Source organism: Lissotriton vulgaris, chromosome 10 (genome assembly GCF_964263255.1).
Source record: "Lissotriton vulgaris chromosome 10, aLisVul1.2, whole genome shotgun sequence".
Classification (NCBI taxonomy): Eukaryota; Metazoa; Chordata; class Amphibia; order Caudata; family Salamandridae; genus Lissotriton; species Lissotriton vulgaris.
In genome coordinates this window covers 964293162-964313509 of record NC_141698.1, presented here as the reverse complement: position 1 = coordinate 964313509, position 20348 = coordinate 964293162, and positions in this window count along the sequence as shown.

The window sequence follows — 20348 nt, the reverse complement described above, 5'->3', positions numbered from 1 at the left end:
CAACCCGAGGGGTGAGTTTGTGGCTTGAGCCCAATCTAATAAAGCTATGGAATGTCTAACATGGTCAGCAGTATCTCGGCCGGGTATAAATCCGTGCTGAAACACCGAGACCAAAGGGGTAATCACCTGTGCAAGTCGTCCGGCCATTATTTTTTAATATATTTTAGAATCACTATTGATTAGAGAAATAGGCCGAAAAGATGATGGTAACAGCTCAGGTTTGTCTTTTTTTTTTAAATAGAACTATGGTTGTATTTTGCCATGATTCAGGTACTATACCCTTCTGGGCTTCTCCTAATACCTCCAAGAAAACCTGGCCAATTTCAGATAAAAACACCTTATAAAATTCCAATGGCACTGCATCCGGTCCACAGGCCTTGCCATTAGCCAGAGATTTTACTGCTGTCTCGACCGCCTCCCATTGAATGGAGGTGGCCAAATGCTCAGCCTGTTCAGGAGAAATAATGTCAGTCTCAAGATCTGCTAAAAAAGCTTCGGCAGCTCTCCCGGTGTTGAGACGAGTGGTATCTTCGCTATATAGAGAGGAGTAAAATCTTAGAAAGACTTCATTGACCTTTTCCTGTGTTTCATGTACTACACCATGTTCATCTTGGATTTTCACCACCTGACTCTGAATGCTCCACTGACGGAGTCTCTTAGCCAGAACCCTGCCGGAATTCTCCCCAAACTCAAACATTTCTGTACGATATTGTAAAAACTTTAACGCTAGATCCTGCCCAAGAGGCTCCAACAGCGCAGCCCTGAGAATCGCTACCTTTTGTAAGCAGGAAGCTATATCTTTCCCATCCTTGATGTTTAAAGTCAGCGCTATTGCTGCATCCCGAAGTTCTCTAACACCGTTACGCATCCGTTCTTGTTCTAATTTCCACCTATAAGAAGAGAAACTTTTAGTCTCACCCCGTAATCCAGCTTTCATTGTGTCCCAGACCACTTGATCTGTAGCAGATCCTCTGTTAATAATTAAAAATTGGACTACCCATTTTTTAATATGTGAACGATACCCCTCGTCCAGTAAAAGTTTCTTATCAAAGGTCCAATCTCTAGGTGGTTTTCTAACTCGTGGCCAAGGACATTCAGCAATCAGTGGATTATGGTCTGAAAGAAGTCGTGGTAAACAAAAAATAGTGCTAACAGCTGCTAACTGTTTAGACAAGAAAACAAAATCTAACCTGACATTTTTCTTATGAGGAATAGAGTAAAACGTAAAGCCATCTTCTGATCTTTTATGGTGATACCATAAGTCTGTAAGACCATGCTCCTGGAGTAAAGCCTGAAGGGCTTTAAAGACTTTTGATTTTCTCCCCACATAATTACTAACGTTCGTAAAATCCACATCGCTTGGCATGTTAATGCTCATATCTCCACAAAAGAGTAGTGGACTAGGCCAACCTGCCAGCTCAATATCTAGATATTCAAATACATCACGGTCATCTAAATTCGATCCATACACATTGCATATTGTTAACAATTTCCCATCGATGCAGAGTTCTGCTATAGCCCACCTACCCATTTTATCAGCCAATATCCTTTTACATTTACCCAGGCCAACCCTTGCATATATAACGACCCCTCTAATCATAGTTGTCTGTTTAGAGCAGGTTAATATCTCAAAACCAGGTAGCTTCAAGCATTCCCGTTTCCCCCTGGGAATATGTGTCTCCTGTATACAAAGTATATCTATATGCATAAAGTCAACAATTTTACGAAAAATAGCCCGCTTTTTAGCATCATTGAGGCCACAGATATTCCAAGTGCCGATAGCTATTTTATCCTGCCCCATCTAAGCAAATAAAAAACAAACAGAACCCAGATGAGCTTCCCTCAGCCATTATATAGATAATTGATACTACCAACTCTGCAAAATTGATCTCAATTTTTTTTGCTACCCAACTCTCCTTCCCCCAACCCACACCACCCCTTGCAACTCACTCCCCCCACCTCCCATACCCCCACTACCACCCAAAAAAGAGGCCTAAGGACATTGTCCTCAGTGATGTTGAGAGGCAACCACCGTTCCCCACCCCATCGAATTCCCTACCCTACTCATATGGTACTCTCTTACTCTCTTACTCCACTTCTCAAATGTATTTAACTTCTAATTGCAAATATCGGTATTCAGTCATTCTAATGACAAGATCCCTAAGATCTATATAAAAAAATGATACTAACAAAAAAGTTACTGTTTCTATACATATAAACATATAAACAGATACAATTAACATCATTGTTTCCTAGGGACCTTCTCTTAACCAAGCAAAAAAGCTACTCTTTTTGCTTAAAAAATACCTCAACCAACACTTTTTGCATGAAGAGAGATACACTCATTATCCTTCAGCTGAAAATAAAGCATTAACCCTACCCACCACCCCCAAATTTATAGAAATACCATAGCAATTACAAGTTACAATTCACGCTGTCAAAGCATCAGAACTATATAAATCATCTTTCTCCACTTAGTAATTTTTAACAATAACCATCCATTTCAACCTTCTTTCTTTTTAAGATCAGACAGATAGTCCTGTGCCAGCCGGCTAGATGTGAAGTACCTTGTTTGCCCATTAAAGACAACCTTTAATTTAGAGGGATTGAGCAAAAAAACCTGGGCACCTACTGCTTGGAAGGGAAGAAATAGTTTCTGCATTTGCCATCGTTCATTAACAGTTGTTGGGCAAAAGTCCAGGCGTACAAAAAACTCGCAACCCATACCAGTGCGTTTTTTTCCCAGGACGGGCTAAATCATAGAGGGCTTCTCGCAACAAATAATTATTCAAACAAATCAATATCGCCCTTGGGTATAGGTTTTGGTCACCCTGTCTATCTCTGGCATATTGTCGCACTGTGAACGGAAATCTGTGAGCCCGGATTACCTCCCTTTCCCAGTTCCATGAGGTCAGCTCTGGAAAGGCCTCCTTAAACAGCTGTACAATAAAGTTGCGAGGGTCTGCCCCCTCTCTTGTTTCTGCTATACCTAAAATTCGCAAGTTATTACGGCGTGAGCGATTTTCTAAATCAGTGAGCTTCCAGTCCAGATCAGTTTCCGCATTCTGTAGTGACTCTACAGCAGATTGTTGCTTCCCTAAAGTATCTTCTACAGAAGACACTCTCTCCTCTACTTCCACCACACGTGATGTAACTTCCGTGCAGGTTTTAATTAAGCGCCGTACGTTGTTCTGTAGTTTCCTTACAGCACCTTGCATTCGCACACCCTCCATTTTTGTCTCACTGTGATGAGTCATGATAGTTTTATAAATGAGACGTAGTGTAATTGCCTCCTCTTCCAACTCTTCATCCAAATTAATCTGAACGAATGGCTGTACTTGATCACGCTGTGCTATTTCACTGATATCCTTCATCTTCCTCACTGTATCCTGGGTCTGAAACTGTTCTGGGTCCTCTCCTTCTTCATAATCTGGAAGGTCCCCCCCAGTCACCCAGATTGCTGATACTATCCAATTCTTGTTCTTTTTCAGATAGGGCTGTTAGGTCTGACATAGAGTAAAATTTCCCCTCAGCCTCAGATTCAAGATCTTTATCCAAAACCGCTTTTGAGACAGGCTGGGAAATCACATCTTCAGCCCCCATTCCAGGGGTAGTTGCCTCTACGTGATCCTGCCTCATATCAATCCCAGCCATATTCACTTCGCTACCAGCTCCAGCTACATGGTTTCTAACGATAGACCCATTGATCAGCTCACTATTCAGCTCCAAATTTTCTTTCAACCTGGCTCCCTGCCTTTTATCAAAGATTGCTGCAACTGCAACTGTTTTTTGTTTAGCTGGTGTCTCTTGAGACTGGTGGGCTGCTGAGTCTCTGTAATTAGTCTATAAATCTCCTAAAGCTCCTTGCCCACTACGTGCCTGTGACTGCAAAAGGGGCTGCGATTTTACACTTAAACCATTAGTCTTTGCTGCTGCGCCAGCATCTATAGCCTCCCGAGTCGAGCGACTATCTACCTCTGGAACATTAGACTTGGAGACAGCCCCTCGCGTTTTAGCACCATTGCCATTTCCCTCAAGAGGTCCGCTCCTTGTTGGGGTCCCAACCGGCATTTGAGTTCCCCCACCTTTATTCTTCGCATTTCCCCTTCCCTTTGGTGCCATAACAAATGTTATAAAGCAAAATCCCTGTTGATTTTAAATCTTTATAATTAATCCTGCAGAAACTTTGCAAGCAAAATGTCCCGCTCTCACCTTAATTAGGCAGTGTTTCAATGTATCGCCTCGACAGTTCCAGTTTCCAAAACCTATTCAGGCGATTGTTACAGCTGGAAGAGTCACAAAATATCAACAGTGTTTCTTCCTTATTTTTTTGCCGGAATGGAGCTTTTCGACTGATTCAGCAATTGAATTGAATACAGCTCTGAATGTCCGTAGCGTGGAAAGCAAAGTGTCCCAACCCGGCCCAGTGTCGGGGCGGGATCAGAACAGGCGTCGGCTCAGAGCAGCTGAGCGTTACTCACTCGGGCAGCACACGGCAGAAGCTGGAACCACCGAAAAACGCCGGAGAACGCTCCGACCTTGCTCAGAACTCACTGTGACTCAACAAGACTGATATAAGACCAAAAGCCGTCGACTCGCAATCCGAAAGGTAGGGAAATCCACCGAAGGCAGGGAATTCAACCAGGGATACGACGTGACATCTCACACGGCCACAGTAGCGGCCGCCATCTTGCCTCACATCCCCACCCGGTTTGGCTTTGGTTCTAAATGTATTAGTTATGTATCCATGCTATATTCTTCTCCTAAATTTGGTTCCCCCCTATCTTCCTTGTTGTTTATTCTTGCTCTAGAGCCCTTTTTAATAAAGATTTGGATGAAATCCCACATTAAAGGTTTTTCTTATGGTGACGAGCAATGTAAACTTTCAGCTTATGTGGATGACATTTGACTTTTTATTTCACAGCCACAGACCTCTCCATATCATCTTTTTTGACAGAAATGGATAACTTTACTTTCGTCTCGGGATATAAACTAAATACTGATAAATGTGAAATTTTTCCTTTAATTAAATTGTGTTTCTGTGCTAATTTTGCATCTTCTTCTTTCCACTGGAATTCAGATAAAATTAAATATGGTGGACTATGGTTCACTGCTTCTATTAAAGAAACTGTTAATTTAAATTTGAAGAAATTACAATCAATATTACTTTAAGCCACATCTCAAATATTTCTACCTTACAGTAAATGAAAATATATAATAGTTTATTAAAGTTTTTATGGCACAACAAATAAACTAGAATGTCTCTTTCTAAACTCAAAAGACCTTAACACATGGGCGGTGTTAACTGTCTCGATTTTCATTCTTAACATATGGCTTTCTTTCTTAAAAATTCTTCTTTTTTGTTGTATGACAATGATTCTGCAGCCTATCCCTGTTGGTTGAGATCGAAAAATCTTTTATTCATCCTTTTTCTTTTGAGGAATATCTTTCCTTTTCTCATAAACCCTTATCATTATCTTTCTCTATTTTTAAAAATGTCTGTAAAGTTTTTCATCCTATTTTCATTTTTTATCAAAGTATTACATTTCAATTTTTAAACTCATGAGTTTGGTATATTAAGAATTTAAGTATTCATAACAAATCCATTTTCTGGAAAGACTGGTTTGCTGAAGGACTTAGATAGACATATAAACGTTTTCAAGATGATGTTTGAATTCGATTTTCGATAACCCACACCTGTTTTTTCTTCCCCTCCTCATATCAACCCAAATATTTACCTTTAATCTCTGCTGTCCAATCCTCTTATAATAGACTTCTCCCTAATCACATGCCTAACTCCCTTTTAACTAATATAAAGTCGATTTTATGTAATTCACCTTCTGCATCTCCAATTTACAAATTTTTAATGTCTTCACATACTCAAGATAAAACAGAGGCAGAATGTCATTGGGAATCTTACTTACAATTCTCTTTTCCAATTCCAGTATGGAATATAATTTGGACTAAAATAAGGCAATCCTCTAGAGCAGCTAATGCAGCCTCAAACTTTATTTTTCATTTATAATAGACTACTAATTACGCATGTTAAATTACATTTAATTGATCCCAAGACTCCCTCTACCTATTGATCATGCACCCCCACTTCATCAGATCTCAAGTTCATGTTATTTGAATGTTACTCTATTCCTAACTTCTGGTTACGAATTTGGCAACAGATAAATGCTATTTTCCACACACATGTCCCATTTTCTTTACTTAATATTTTCCTGAGAAGCGTTTCAGGGGATTGGCCTACTCAATCTGGTGACTTTGGTATAGTTGACTTGCTTCTTGCTGTTGCCTTCGAACAGGTTACAAAGTCCTGGAAAAATGCATCATCTGTATCTTTTTAGGTATGGTAGTATGGAGTCTGCTATAATCACTGACTGATAGAGCATATGTACATTCAATTACACTTGCTGTTAAAAGGGACCTTCAGTGGTTACCCATAAACAATTTTTTACATTTCTCTATCAAAACATGTTTACATAATCCTCAGTGAATTTATTTATGCTTATTATTATATACAGTATCCTATTTTCCAGTTCTTATATTTACTTATTTAACAATACTGATATATAGTTATTTGTTTTTCTTTGATGGTATATGATTGCTATTTCTCTTCTTTGCTCTTTTTTCTCTTTGCCCTTTTTCTATCTTTTCTTATTGTTAAGATTATTCATTTCATGCAGATTGATTATTTCTTGTTTTACTCTATTGTATTGGCGCACTTTACCAAATAAACTTTATGTTTAAACTTAAAAGATTGTTGATTTTTTTTGTATGGCATTCGATTTATGCTTGTGTAATGCACTTCGCAAGATTGTCTTGTGCCTAGTTAGGTCGATATCGGACGGTCCATGTCTTTAAATTGTTTATGTTTGTTTGCACCTATTTCCATTGATACTCCCCACAATCCAATTTAGCATTTTAGTATTTTAGCCAGGTTGATAAACAGATTTATTGATTTTGAATTGTTTAACTCAGTTGACTTAGCTGAAGATGAAATTATGATTTTATGATTGTTTGAAGTGTGTATGTGTATGGTTTTTATTATCTGATATAGTTATAATAAACTGACATTGGACATTTATTACTTTCATGTTTGGTACTGTACTAATATACAATGTTGTTTGAAACACATGTCCAACTAATGTTATTAACCATGTCACATCATATGCGCACAAATAGCACTATTAAAACCACCAATATAACCACACATTTCAGTAAAGTTAAAATTGAAACTTTCAACTTGTGAGCTACAGAACTTTTTACATCGGAAAAATTGTGACTTTGAAGTCAAAGAGAATGGCTCAGTAAATAATACCAGTGCTGCATTACCCTAGCAATCTTCCCATCTCCATCTGCTGGCTATTGTGTATCCACTAGTTCTCAAATATTGACAACTGTAATTTTCTGCAAATGTGAGGGCCGTATCACACCCACTGGCTATTTTGTATCCACTCGTTCTCTGGTATTGGCGATTTTCAACACATACAAAAATCAGTCTGAATGATGCCCCACAGCAGATTGAAATACATTGCTTCACAACGTGCTTACTGTGGAAAGTTTGTCATATCAATTATGGGTTGCAAGAGTCAGGAGAAGCCTTCCCATAAAAATTGATAAAAAGTCTCCAGTCAGAGGCATAGCTAGAGCTTTTGCCACCGGGGCGGTCCCTGAGTTTGCCAGCCAGTGACAGCCAGTGCAGGTAAGAGTGGGAGGATGGATAGTCAACAGACAAAGACAAGGGAAAATACAATTTAAAAAAAGAAGACCGCTTACCTTGTGCTTGCCAAAATTGCTCACGTCACCCCCTTCTCAAAAAAAGTGCCACCCGGAGCGGACCGCTCCCCCTGTTCCCCCCCATAGCTATGTCACTGCTCAGTAGCATTGTGAGGGAAGCCAAAGGCTTAATGTGAGAGGCAAAGTCCCCTCCCAAGGAGTCACCAGATATCCCGCAGATCCTCACCTCCACCTTGGCTGGCACCATAAATTCCTCTTCCCACTTTGAATCTGGGGGCTTGCCAGTCTAACAACCACGTGCCACCTCCTTGTAGCCCAAAAACCTAATTCCCTGCAGATTTTTTAAAGAAGGTAACAGGGAATAATTCCTGTATTCAAATTCACAAAGTGCAGATCTGATGGACACATTTTGGCAACAGCCTTCCACTGGACCATAGAGTCATAGTGTGCACAGTGTCATTCTTAAAGGAAAACCTCCCCTCTACCACCACCCAAATTAAAACAACTAGACAACACATTCCACATGATACAGTTTCCATTTTTAATGCCATTTTTGTAGTACTTTTGTATTTCTTTTCACATGTCCTAAAAAAGGGATGCCATGGAAACCACATGTATGGCATACTTCAGGCCAATTTCAATCTTCAGTTTTCAGTTTAAGTGCTTTTGCTAAGCTCTGGTGAATTGCCACTTGATATCATGTAACCATGCTGGTAAAACAGTAACATCTATAAGCTTTTTCTCAAAATCAAGTCAAGCTGGTGTGTATTTACTAATTCTCACATTTTTCAATGTTTGCCTCATAGCTTAGGTGCTTATCTCTCTTCAATACTATTACTCATATATGCGTACACATCGTAGAATAAAAAAGTAGAATTTAGATCAAATAGTAAACGTGTCAAATTCAAGGAAAGACTGTCCTCAGTCCTGAGTACTAAAGAAAAAAAGAAAAAAGGACATAAGGGGCAGTGTAGAGCTATCCTGGCAACCTAGGCCTGGTGGGGGGTTCCGAGAGGGACTCCGCCTTGGGCAAAAAAACTCTCTAATGTTAGTGCAAATTCTCAAAGGATCTGAAAACTTGTGGCAAATTTGAAGAAAAAAAACGTCTTTCTTTTACAACAACCCCCATTGTGCTAAGTGGTGGGTGCCCTCTATTGGCACCGGGGCACCCACTTCTGGCCCCTAGGGTCCAAGAAGGCTGGGAGAGGGGGTCACAAGCCCACCTCTAATTAATAACGCATTTTGGCCACCGAGGATGGGGTCCCTGGGACCTAAAAAAGCCTAGAGAGGGGGCTGCGTAGCCCTCTATCCTTAATATTAGAATTCCGATGAAGGGGATCAGGGCCCCAGTGGTCTAATAATGCTCGGGAGGAAATCTAAATGTATCACAGCAACATTTGCAATGAAATTATTGATTGTGGCAGGTAACCAGGGACATAAATCACCCTGGGGATGGTGGCCACCCCCGATTTAAATTGGGTGACCTTGGGGCATAAATATGCCAGGGGGAGGGGTCTGTGCAGCCCCCTCCCCCAATAAATTTCAGCCAGGCCCTGGGCCATGGGGTGTCTGAGGCTGAAAACGACCCGCAGAGAGGGACAGCACAGCTCTCCTTCCCATTAGGTTGCAGACAGACTCCAGGGTATGGGGTCGCCAGTTACATTTTGGCACTGATGCTCATTTTACATAAATTAATCCAGTGCAGGAAGCACTTACAAACATAAAATAACTGATGCCCCAGTTGAAGCTCAACTTCTGTAAATGACAAATGATCTTAAATCCTGGGCTTAGCAAAGACAAAGCAAGTGTGTTTACTTGGCAAAACAATATGAAATCCTTTGTGGAGGAGAACGCATCATTGATCTAATGGAGTGCAATCTATAGTGACTATGACGAGTGGGTTCTTTATTGTCCTGTCCTTGTGAGAGCAGAGTTCATTTTTCTCCCTTTAAATTGGCACAATTATGCAAATGTGCCCTGTTCACCTAAGTAGTATGCAATTGTCTTCCTGCCTTTTGCATTGATGATGGACAGCTTAAAAAGCATCCCTCCAGTGCATTTCCTGCCAATTTTGATGAGGCGTTGTTGATGCAGAGGAAAATGAGGCCATCTCCACCAAACAAAGAAGCATTTGCTAAGAAGAAAGACCCTTGTTTCGTGGAGAGTTACCTCTTTATTAGTGTTGGTGTCTTCTTTATGGGAGGATTTATGTTATTAACTGAGTGTGATTTGGAGATTGGTGCACAGCCTTTTGTTTCAAAAAACGTTTTATGCGATTTACATTGAAAATTATGGGTGCTACAAGGGTAACGCCTCTTGTCCTGGACGTCACTCTTCACGATTAGTACATGTGTTCCTAATGGACCATTAGTCACATACCCTTATGCACACCTTCTTGTTCTTGGTCTTAATCAAAGGACTGCATACATGAATGTAATTCACTTTTTCAATTTGAAATTCGAATTTTTATTATTCAATTTCTTGTTTTCTTCATTGTAAATTGTTGTTCATGAAATTGTTTTATCATTTCATTAATTCACATGACATATGGCATCTAGCTTTAGATCCTATGCATTTCGGGCATAGAGACGTTCATCAGGGAGCATCGCTATAAATCATAAAACAGACAATACATTTACCTTACTGTCTGTTTATGCAATGTCATCAATGAATAAATGCTCTAGTTAACAGTGAATCACTCGTGAACAATGTGCGTGGTACCAGTAACACAAATCATGAAATCTTAACCCAACGTGAGAAAACAATGTGCCGTGTGTTTGTGAAACAATGTTATGACATAATTCTGATAATGACGCACCAGGAACATTACTAAACAAACAAAGAGGGCCAAGAGGAGGTTTAAGGACCAGTGTGGGCGTGCTCCCCACTCAAAGAATCAACTTACAAAAGAGCCCACGGGTCCAAGGTATGTGAAAATATTCAAATGTGATACACAAGACTTACGGCAGAAAGGAAACCGAATAATCAGGGGAAAGTATCCCTTTTAAGGACGACTACCCTCACACACCATTGGTGTCATGCTTCATCATAGAAATACCTCCTCGCGTTATGGACTTAGTCCTAACGCTGTCTACAACCTCCTCTCTACAAGGGAGGAGCACAGGTCTTCAATTAGAGCACATGGGTTGTACTAAAAACCCTATGTGAGTGGGCTGTGTGGATGAGTGGAAAGTGCAGTGCTAAAGTGAATGTGAGATAAAACTGCCTATAGAGCTAGCCAACGAAGCTTTATTTAGATACCCTATGACAGGATTAAAAACAACAATAAGCTGAATGATGAGACTGTCAAGATTCAAGACCGCTACATCAACAGGATCAAAATGTTTCGGCCAATGTTGATCTCTAAAAGTGTCGACGGTGGTGTATACTGAACCAGATTTTCATGTGTTCAGTGGCTCCACCGCTACAACCAAATGAGGTCAATATAGTTACCGCATCGGTCCGGGGTTATTTTACCAAAGGTACGTACGCTACTCCCACCTCTAGTCAGGCGCAGGGATGATGACGCGAGTTTTTAGTACAACCCATGTGCTCAAATTGAAAAACATCCCTCGGCGAGTGGAGCAAAGTTCACCGCACAGACTTAGTAGAAAGTAGTCCATTTAGTTAGATATTTTGTTTAAAATTGTGGAGTCTTTTTGGATTAGGTCACAGGTGCCATTCTTTTGTGGTTAAGTCACTCACACAGAAACTGACATACCCACATAGACAAATAGACATCTACTAACACACTCATGCAATCTCACACTTACTGACAAACCAACTCAGACACTGATGTAACCTCTCACAGACCTACTCAAACACTCTCACACCCACTCACAGACCTTATGAACCCACTCTCAGACATAGTCAGGCACTCTCACACCCACTCTCAGCCCACTCAGGTACTCATGCAGCCACTCACAGCCCACTCATGTACTCATGCAGCCACTCACAGCCCCACTAAGAGACTCATACACCCCCTCAAAGACTGACTCACATGGAGATACTCACAAACCCACTCAGACATTCTGTAACCCACTCACAGTCCCACTCAGACACTCACACACCCAGTAAGACACTTAAGCAGCGACTCCCAGACCCACTCACATACTCACACACCTACTGACAGGCATACTCAGACACTCTCACACCCATTCAGAGAACCACTGAGAAACTCACACGTTCAATCACTATCTCTCAGAGGTTACAGGTTACAGTTAGGAAATCAAAACTTAAAAAACATAGAAATTCACAAAAAAACAAAGGTTACACATACGTTATAATTAGAAAATAGAATTAGGAAAGCCTTAGAAATTCACTGAAAAAAAAGGTTACAGGGACTTTATAGTTAGGATCATTCAAAACTATTAAAACTCAGCAGTTATAGTTACCTGAGCTAACTATAACTTACGCCATCGCAATGTACTGCTTATGACCTCATATATTTCTTCACTAATGACATGGTCAGTGACATCACGAATGACATTTCAAATGACATTACTTATGACATCACTGATGACTTTATCAAAAGAACCACTCACACACCCATGCAATCTCTCACACACTGAGTCAAACACGCACACAACCATTCACATAACCAATAATAGACCCATATAAGTACTCACACAACTCCTCACTCCTTCATAGAGCCAGTCACATTCCCACGCACTCACTCTTACAGCCACTCATATAATCCTTTATCTACCATTACAGCCACTCATATAACCAGTCATTCACTGTTACAACCACTCACATAGCCACACACTCACCCATACAGCTACTTACAGACAAACCTATTCACCTATACAGCCACTCACATACCCACTCACTCACCCATACAGCCTCTCAACACAGGCATTCACTCAACCATACAATCACTCACCTACCTATGCAACCACTTACATACCCATTCACACATCCATACAAGCACTCCAAAATCAGTTCACTCACCCATACAGCCGTTCACACAGGCACACACTCTTCAATAATGTGAATGTAAATGTGTGGTACTTGTATAGCGCACGAATCACCCATGAGGCATCTCAGCGCTTGTACGAATACCGCTGAGGAATCCTTCCTGGCCTTTCCCTTCGGACTGCCCACTCATGGGCACCCCCAAGGTGAAGCCAGGCATCCTAGCATTGTTGGGGCCATTGAGGAGATTAAGCAAGCTATTGCCCAGAGTTGCAGAGTAGGGCCCATGATTAGAATAGGCACTGAGGCGAGAATTATCAGGTCGGAGGAAGTTAAGTCCAGGACCTGCTGAGGCGGGAATTGAACTCTGGCCTCGGGCTAGACCTCTGCATCAGGGTCTGCCGCTCTAACCATTGAGCCACACTTCTCCGATACACCCACTCACAAACTAACTCACTTAACTAAACAGCCATTCACTTATCTAGGCACCAACTTACACTCTCAGTCACTCACTCATACAGTTATTCAGATATCTACTCTGTCACCCATATATACAGCCACTCAAACACCCACACACATACCCTTACAGCAACTCAAACAGCTACTCACTCAACCACACAGCTACTCACACACCCACTCAAACACTCATACAGCCATTCACACCCCACACAACTACTCACACACCCATTCACACACCCATACAACCACTCAGACACCCATTCACACACCCTTACAACCACTCACACACCCATATAGCTAGTCAGAAACCCATTTCCTTATGCACCCACTCACTCACCCACACAGCTGCTCAGGCACTTACTCACACACTGATACAGTTATGTTATGTTATGTTAAAAAAAGAATTTATATAGCGCAACGTTCACCAGGTAGGTTTCTTGGCACTACAACAAAGATGTGAGTTAGTTGAGATAGGCGGACGTGAACAGCCAAGTTTTAAGGTGCTTCCAAAATTGAAGATGATTGTCAATGAGCCGTAAAGAGAGGGGAAGAGAATTCCAAAGTTGGGGAGCCATCGTTGAGAAGCACATCCCGCCATGTTTGATTCGTTTGAATCTTGGAGTGCTCAAAAGACGTTAGAAGGATGACCGAAGGGTACGAGGGGGATTATACTTCTTGATCTTGTTAGATATGAACACCGGGCTGGTGTCCGACAGCACTTTGTGTATGATGCAGCTTAATTTAAATACAGGGAGCCAGTGGAGTTGTTGCAGCAGGGGTTTGACATGATGGTGGGTGGGGATTTGGAAGATAAGCCTAGCTGCATGATTCTGTATCAATTGCAGGCGTTGCACTTGGTAGGCTGGAATGCCAGCATGAAGTGAGTTTTCGTAATCAAGTCTGGAAATGATCAACGCCTGGGCTACCAGGATAGATGCTTCTTTCGAGAGAAATCTTTTTATCTTCTTTATTTTCCATAGCATAAAGAAGCAAACAGACACCACTGAATTAATCTGAGGGTGCATAGATAGATCCTTGCTTATAGTAAGCCCCAGGCTCTTCACTGTTGCTGCAGGAATAGGAGGAGAACCCAATGAAATCGGCCAAAAATTGGAGTTCCATGGGCTGGCGCTCCCACCTGTCAGGATCTGCTCAGTTTTGTTTGGATTTATTTTGAGCTGATTCAAGTTCATCCAATTGCTAATGTAAGTCATGAGCCGGTGGAATGTAAATTGAAAATCAATTGCAGATCGTCTGCGTAATTAAATACCAAGACATTCATCTCCCGCAACGCGGTGATCAGAGGATGCATATAAAGGTTGAACAGGAGGGGAGACAAGGAAGAGCCCTGTGGAACTCCACAGGGAAGTCTTCCCTTCGTAGAGCGGTAATGGCCCAGGCGGACAGATTGAAACCTGTCTGACAGGAACGACTGGATTCATTTCAATGCTAGAACTCCAAAAACCTGCCTTACGGACACGGTCAACCAAGATGTTGTGGTCGACCGTGTCAAATGCCGCAGATAAATCGAGGAGGATTAGAGCCTGAGAGGTGTTTTGATCTGCTCCTCTGCGAAGTTCATCCATGACTGACAGAATGACTGTTTCGGTCGAATGAGCAGGTCAAAAACCGGACTGGTTGGAGTCTAGGTGAGAAGATGCATCTATAAAAGGACTCAGACAGCCTGCTGCATGAGCCTCCAAGATCTTGCTAAGGTAGGGTAGAAGGGAAATTGGATGGTAATTACTCATGACCTGAGGGTTTGTGCCAGGTTTCTTCAAGATAGCAAGAATCTTTGCCACCTTGATGGATTCTGGGACTAGTCCACTACTGAGTGAAGAGTTGAGAAAGGATAAAGGGGGATCCGGACAGGCCGTGAAAGCCTCGCACAGAATGTGAGGAGGACCACTATCAAGGGGAGAGCCTGACTTGACTTTAATCATTAAATCAAAAAAAGAGTCCAAAGTAATAAAAGAAAATTAGTTAAGAACCATGGGGGTTGGACAAATCAAACTGGGTGTAGTGGAGATATTAGGTTGAGGAATGCTTGCTTTTATTGCAGTAATTTTATCGAAGAAGTAGTGGTTTAATGAGTCGCAGAGCTGCTGAGGTTGCTCAGGCTGTGCCGTCACTCTTGACGTTCCTGTGAGTTCCTCTACAATAGAGAAGATTTCTTTTGATTTGTAGGCTGAGTTCGCTATTTTTGCGGAGAAGTACTCCATTTTACATAAAAGAATTGAAGATTTATAGTCTCTAAGGAGAATAAGGTACATTGTTTTGAGTGCAGGATTGTAATGTGTTCTCCATTTCCGTTCAGCTTGTCGAAGGTTTAATTTAGCCTCTTTAAGCTCTAGGGAAAACAACTTTTGAGCATCATAAGGTCTGCACGATTTAATATATTTTTTGAGGGGCGACTGAGTCGCATGCATTCTCTAGCCATATAGTGAGGTTAGTAGATTGGCTAGAGGTGGAGCAGTCTTGGGTCTGAGGGGGCAGTATTAGCTAATATGGTTTGAAATTTCGCAATGTTTGCTCGACTCCAATTCCTGGCTAACAGACCGCCAGGCTTGGAGGTAACAACTGCAGTGGTATCCGGAATCGTGAACATGATCAAATAGTGGTCAGACCACACGCAGGGAATGATTGTTATAGGGGAGATAGTTAAATTCTGGGTCTATACTTGGTCTAAGATATTTCCTTTATTGTGCGTGGCTGTATGTATGAGTACAATTTAGGCTCGTCATGGTGTCCGTGAATTCACCGGATTTGGGGTCTTCCTTGCTGTTCTCAGGCCAATAATTAAAGTCACCGACTATCAGCGCCCTAGTGTGGTTGATCACGAGTTGTGCGGTCAAATAACCAAATACTTGAGGAAATGAAGGCATGGATTGAGGTGGGCGATATACAACCATGCATACTAAGGAGAGCTGGTTTGATTCCAGTTTTATTGTTAGGATTTCCTTGTGTGGAACTTGAGTTGTGATAAGTGAGGTAAACAGGTACTTTTTGTTAATAATTGCCGCAACCCCTCCTCCCATTTTGCCCATAGCTCGGTCCACCTGCTGAATGTAGTAGGGGTAGGAATTGCCTGCTAGGATATCGTGAATGGAATCGGGGGTCAGCCATGTTTCTGTCAGGAATAAGATGTCCGGTCTGTATGTGTCCAGCAAGGAAAATAGCTCTAGCTGATGTTTACACAAGGAGCAAGTGTTGAGATAGTAGATTGACATTTCACTGCCCCTGTGCGTGACAGACTGGGAGTTGGTGTTGATTTGTGCCTGATTATCAGGGTTAGAAGGCTTGCCAGTTTGCGCCAATGTTTGGCCTGTACAGGTCTGGGAGGCATCAGCCACCAGTAAGCCGAGTTGCTCCAAGGTCCGCCTAAGAGTGTTATCTGTCTTGTAGTCACCTTGGAGATGCTCTAGTTGATTGGGGGAGTAAGTTAGTGCTCTGGCATAGTAACCGGCCCCTTGCCGCAGGCTGCCGCGGACGGGCGCAGACGGACTTGCCTTTGGAGCGCCTTCGGCAAGCTGCCGGCACGCCCGCTGCGCGCGTCCGCTGAGCGATGACCCACAAATCCGGTTACATGTGGGAGAGACGGCCAACCACTAGACCGTTCATTCGCAACCCGCCGGAAGTGAGCGAAAGATAGAGAGCTAAGGAAAAGCAAGACCCTCCCTCCACAACAAACGAGCGAGCTCGCGGTGGACCAGGGAGGTGGAAAGATAATTCCCATAAGCGGGAAAAGTAAGTCTGGCTGGTGCAATGTGCTAATTAAACTAACAGGAACACTAAATGCTGATTTACATTTCTAGCTGCCACTTCAGATTTAAAAACAGTTCGCCTTAATTTAAAAAAAAGTATGATTCAATTTAAAAGCAATAACAGTTGCCGCTTCATGGAAGAGTGCCTGTCACCTGGGTAGCACGCGTCCGCTGGGCGATGGCCAACACATCCGGTTAAATGGGGGAGAGACGGCCAACTACTAGACCGTTCACTCGCAACCCGCCGGAAGTGAGGGAAAGATAGAGAGGTCAGGAAAAGCAAGACCCTCCCTCCACAACAGACAAGCGAGCTCACGGTGGACCGGGGAGGTGGAAAGATAATTCCCATAAGCGGGAAAAGTAAGTCTGGCTGGTGCAATGTGCAAATTAAACTAACAGGAACACTAAATGCTGATTTACATTTCTAGCTGCCACTTCAGATTTAAAAACAGTTCGCCTTAATTTTTAAAAAAGTATGATTCAATTTAAAAGCAATAACAGTTGCCGCTTCACGGAAGAGTGCCTGTCACCTGGGTAGCGCGTGTCCACTTTGCGATGGCCAACACATACGGTTAAATGGGGGAAAGACGGTTAGTAAATATGTTTAACACTCTTACAATCTTAGGAAACCCTTACAGTCACCTGATGATGTCATCAGTGATGTCATTTGAGAAGTCATCAGTGATGTCACCGACCATGTCATGAATGATGTAATATGTGAGATCATAAGCAGTGCATTGTCGGGGTGTAAGTTATAGCTAGCTCAGGTAACTATAACTGCTAAATTTCAATGGTTTTGTGTGAGTTAAATCTGAGCCTAACTATAACGTCCCTGTAACCAAGTATGGGCGAAATCTGCAAATTCGCGGTACGCGAACTCACGCGAAAGCGAATTTGCGGTCCGCAAAATCCACGAATTTGCGGATTTTTAAATTTTTGCGTATTCGTGGGGCGTTTTGCGTTTTTTTTTTTTTTTTCAGCGCGGCAACCGCAAAGGTCCCCATGTGGTCATACATGGGCGCGGCCATCTTGTTTTCAGTGTTTGCTTTGCGTATTTCCGTTTCCGGGCGCTAGTTGCATGCTCGTGTTGTGTGCGGGGCACGATAGCATGTTCGCATCCATTTTTGCTTGCTCGCGGAGGAAATATCGTGCAGACTTACCCACATGGTCGCAATGGGTGTGGCCATCTTGTTTTTTATTCATTGCTATGGTTCTCGGTATGCTTTTTCAATCCTCCTTCAATCTTTGTAATCCTTTGTTTGTTTGAACTTTATTAAAATATTTTTTACTCATTATCTATCTTTTTATTTTCTACATCTTTATTTTGTGTTTTTTTCTACTTTTGGTTACTTTAAAACTACTTTTTTAAACTCTCTTTTACTTTACTTACTTTCCCTATTCCTTCCTATTTTATTTTCCTCTGTTCAGGACCATGGCAAAGGGATCTGGCAAAAACCTTAAGGGGAAGGGTACCTCACCTCGTAGCCGGCTCCCTTGCGGGCGCATAAGGGCAGTACCAGCCCGGGAGATCTTTAGCGCGGTGGATATGGCAGCACTGGTTTTCTTTGTCCAGTGCCACCTCCCCAAGATCGTCGTGGCAGACGGCAGGCCCGGTACTGGGTAAGTGCTCCGGGAGCATCGCCAGCTATGGGGGAATGTGTCCCGGGCCATGTATCTGGAGTCTGGGGTCCGGTGCACATACAACCAGGCAACACACCAGTGGTCTGACATCCTGGACCGGGAACACGACCTGCTGGACCTGCTTGGTGTGGAGATCCCAGGGCTTGGTGAGTACTAGTAGCTATTTGATCACTACTTTGTTTTCTCCTGCTCTGTGTGATGAATGATATTGCAAATATTTTTTTTTCTGAAGAGCAAGAATGCTGCCTATTACATTGCAGGTAAATTATATTTCAAAAGCTTCTGTGATTGCAGGTGCTCACCTGCTCACTGGCGGTGCCACTATACTTACTTGTTTTCAATTTTGTGCTCATTTGGCCTGGGTGATTATGTATGAGTGTACTTTACAGAAGTGCGTAATGCTAGACACTAGATTTTACATTGCAGGTAAATTATGTTTCAAAAGCTTCTGTGATTGCAGGTGCTCGCCTGCTCACTGGCGGTGCCACTATGCTTACTTGTTTTCAATTTTGTGCTCATTTGGCTTGGGTGATTATGTATGAGTGTACTTTACAGAAGTGCGTAATGCTAGACACTAGAGACTCAAGTCCAGTCCTTCCTTTGTACTCCTGCTGCCACTAAGAAGAGATAGTGGTGGTGGATTGATAGCTTGAGCATATTATGACTGGTTATTTAGTAGGAAACTTTTTATTGGTCTGCAATCATAACGGACTGTGTCTGTCACTTCGTGTGCTGCGGAGTGCTGCCTGCCAGTCCTAGTAGAACCTTTTTGTAGTTGGTTTAGTGAGTTACTTAACTTTCCAAGTAGACGGTCCGCGAATCCAGCAATACTAATATCCTAGTAGACCACATCAAATAGGTCAATACATTTTGTGCAATTGTTGTCTATTTCCCTGAAATAATTTGTTATTGTTTTTTGAAAGGTTTGATTTGGCTGACAACAATCTTCCATGTTTGTGTCTTTCTTTCATGTTGTACATCAGCTCCCCCCAGGGGCAAGAGGACAGAGGAGGAGGTAGCGGTGCCGGCGGAGTAGGAACACCAAGGCCAGGATAGGTCCGCTGAGGTCTCCTCTGCTGGCCCCAGTAAGTGTTCCTGTTAATATCTTTTACAGCACCTATTTTTTCCAAACGTTCCTCATAATTTAATTTTTTCCTAAATCGTCTTTGATCTTCTTGTAGACTGTTTCTAAATTCTTATCCTGCCTCTACTATTACTCTTTGTGCTACTACTAGATTATTATTATTAGTCTGTATGTGTAGCTAGCTAAGCTTGCACAGTTGGCAAAGGGAGTTAAACAAAACTCCTATTTAGCAATAGCTCTAGGCACTGAGTGCAGTTCTCTGGGTTGTCCATGATGTCTATTGAAGTCTTCTTAATGTTTATGCTTTGACAATTCCCAACAATAAAATGTCAGTGGCCACCAAGAATAGGATACTAGTTTACATTTTGATTTGATATGAGGACATACTACTACTGTTGCAGGGACTATTCTGCACATACAGAACTATGAAGAAGAAATAGGGCATTGGTGAATAATAGGCGCAGTTAGACTTTCCAGTTTCCAAATACCTCAGTCATAACAGAAGTTGAACCCCCAATCTCCTTATACTGAGACTAGCTAGTGTGTCAGGTTCATTATTTAGCTCCTGAATACAGCGATGATCCCCAATGATTATACAACCCAGAACATAAGACTACGGAGTCAGAGTCCACTCCCGACCTCTCAGAGTCACAGAATCATGCTTGCAAATTGCAAACCCTTTCACTCACTCACTCATGACCAAAAACCACAGAGTTTATGTAAGTTTTAAAGCTTTA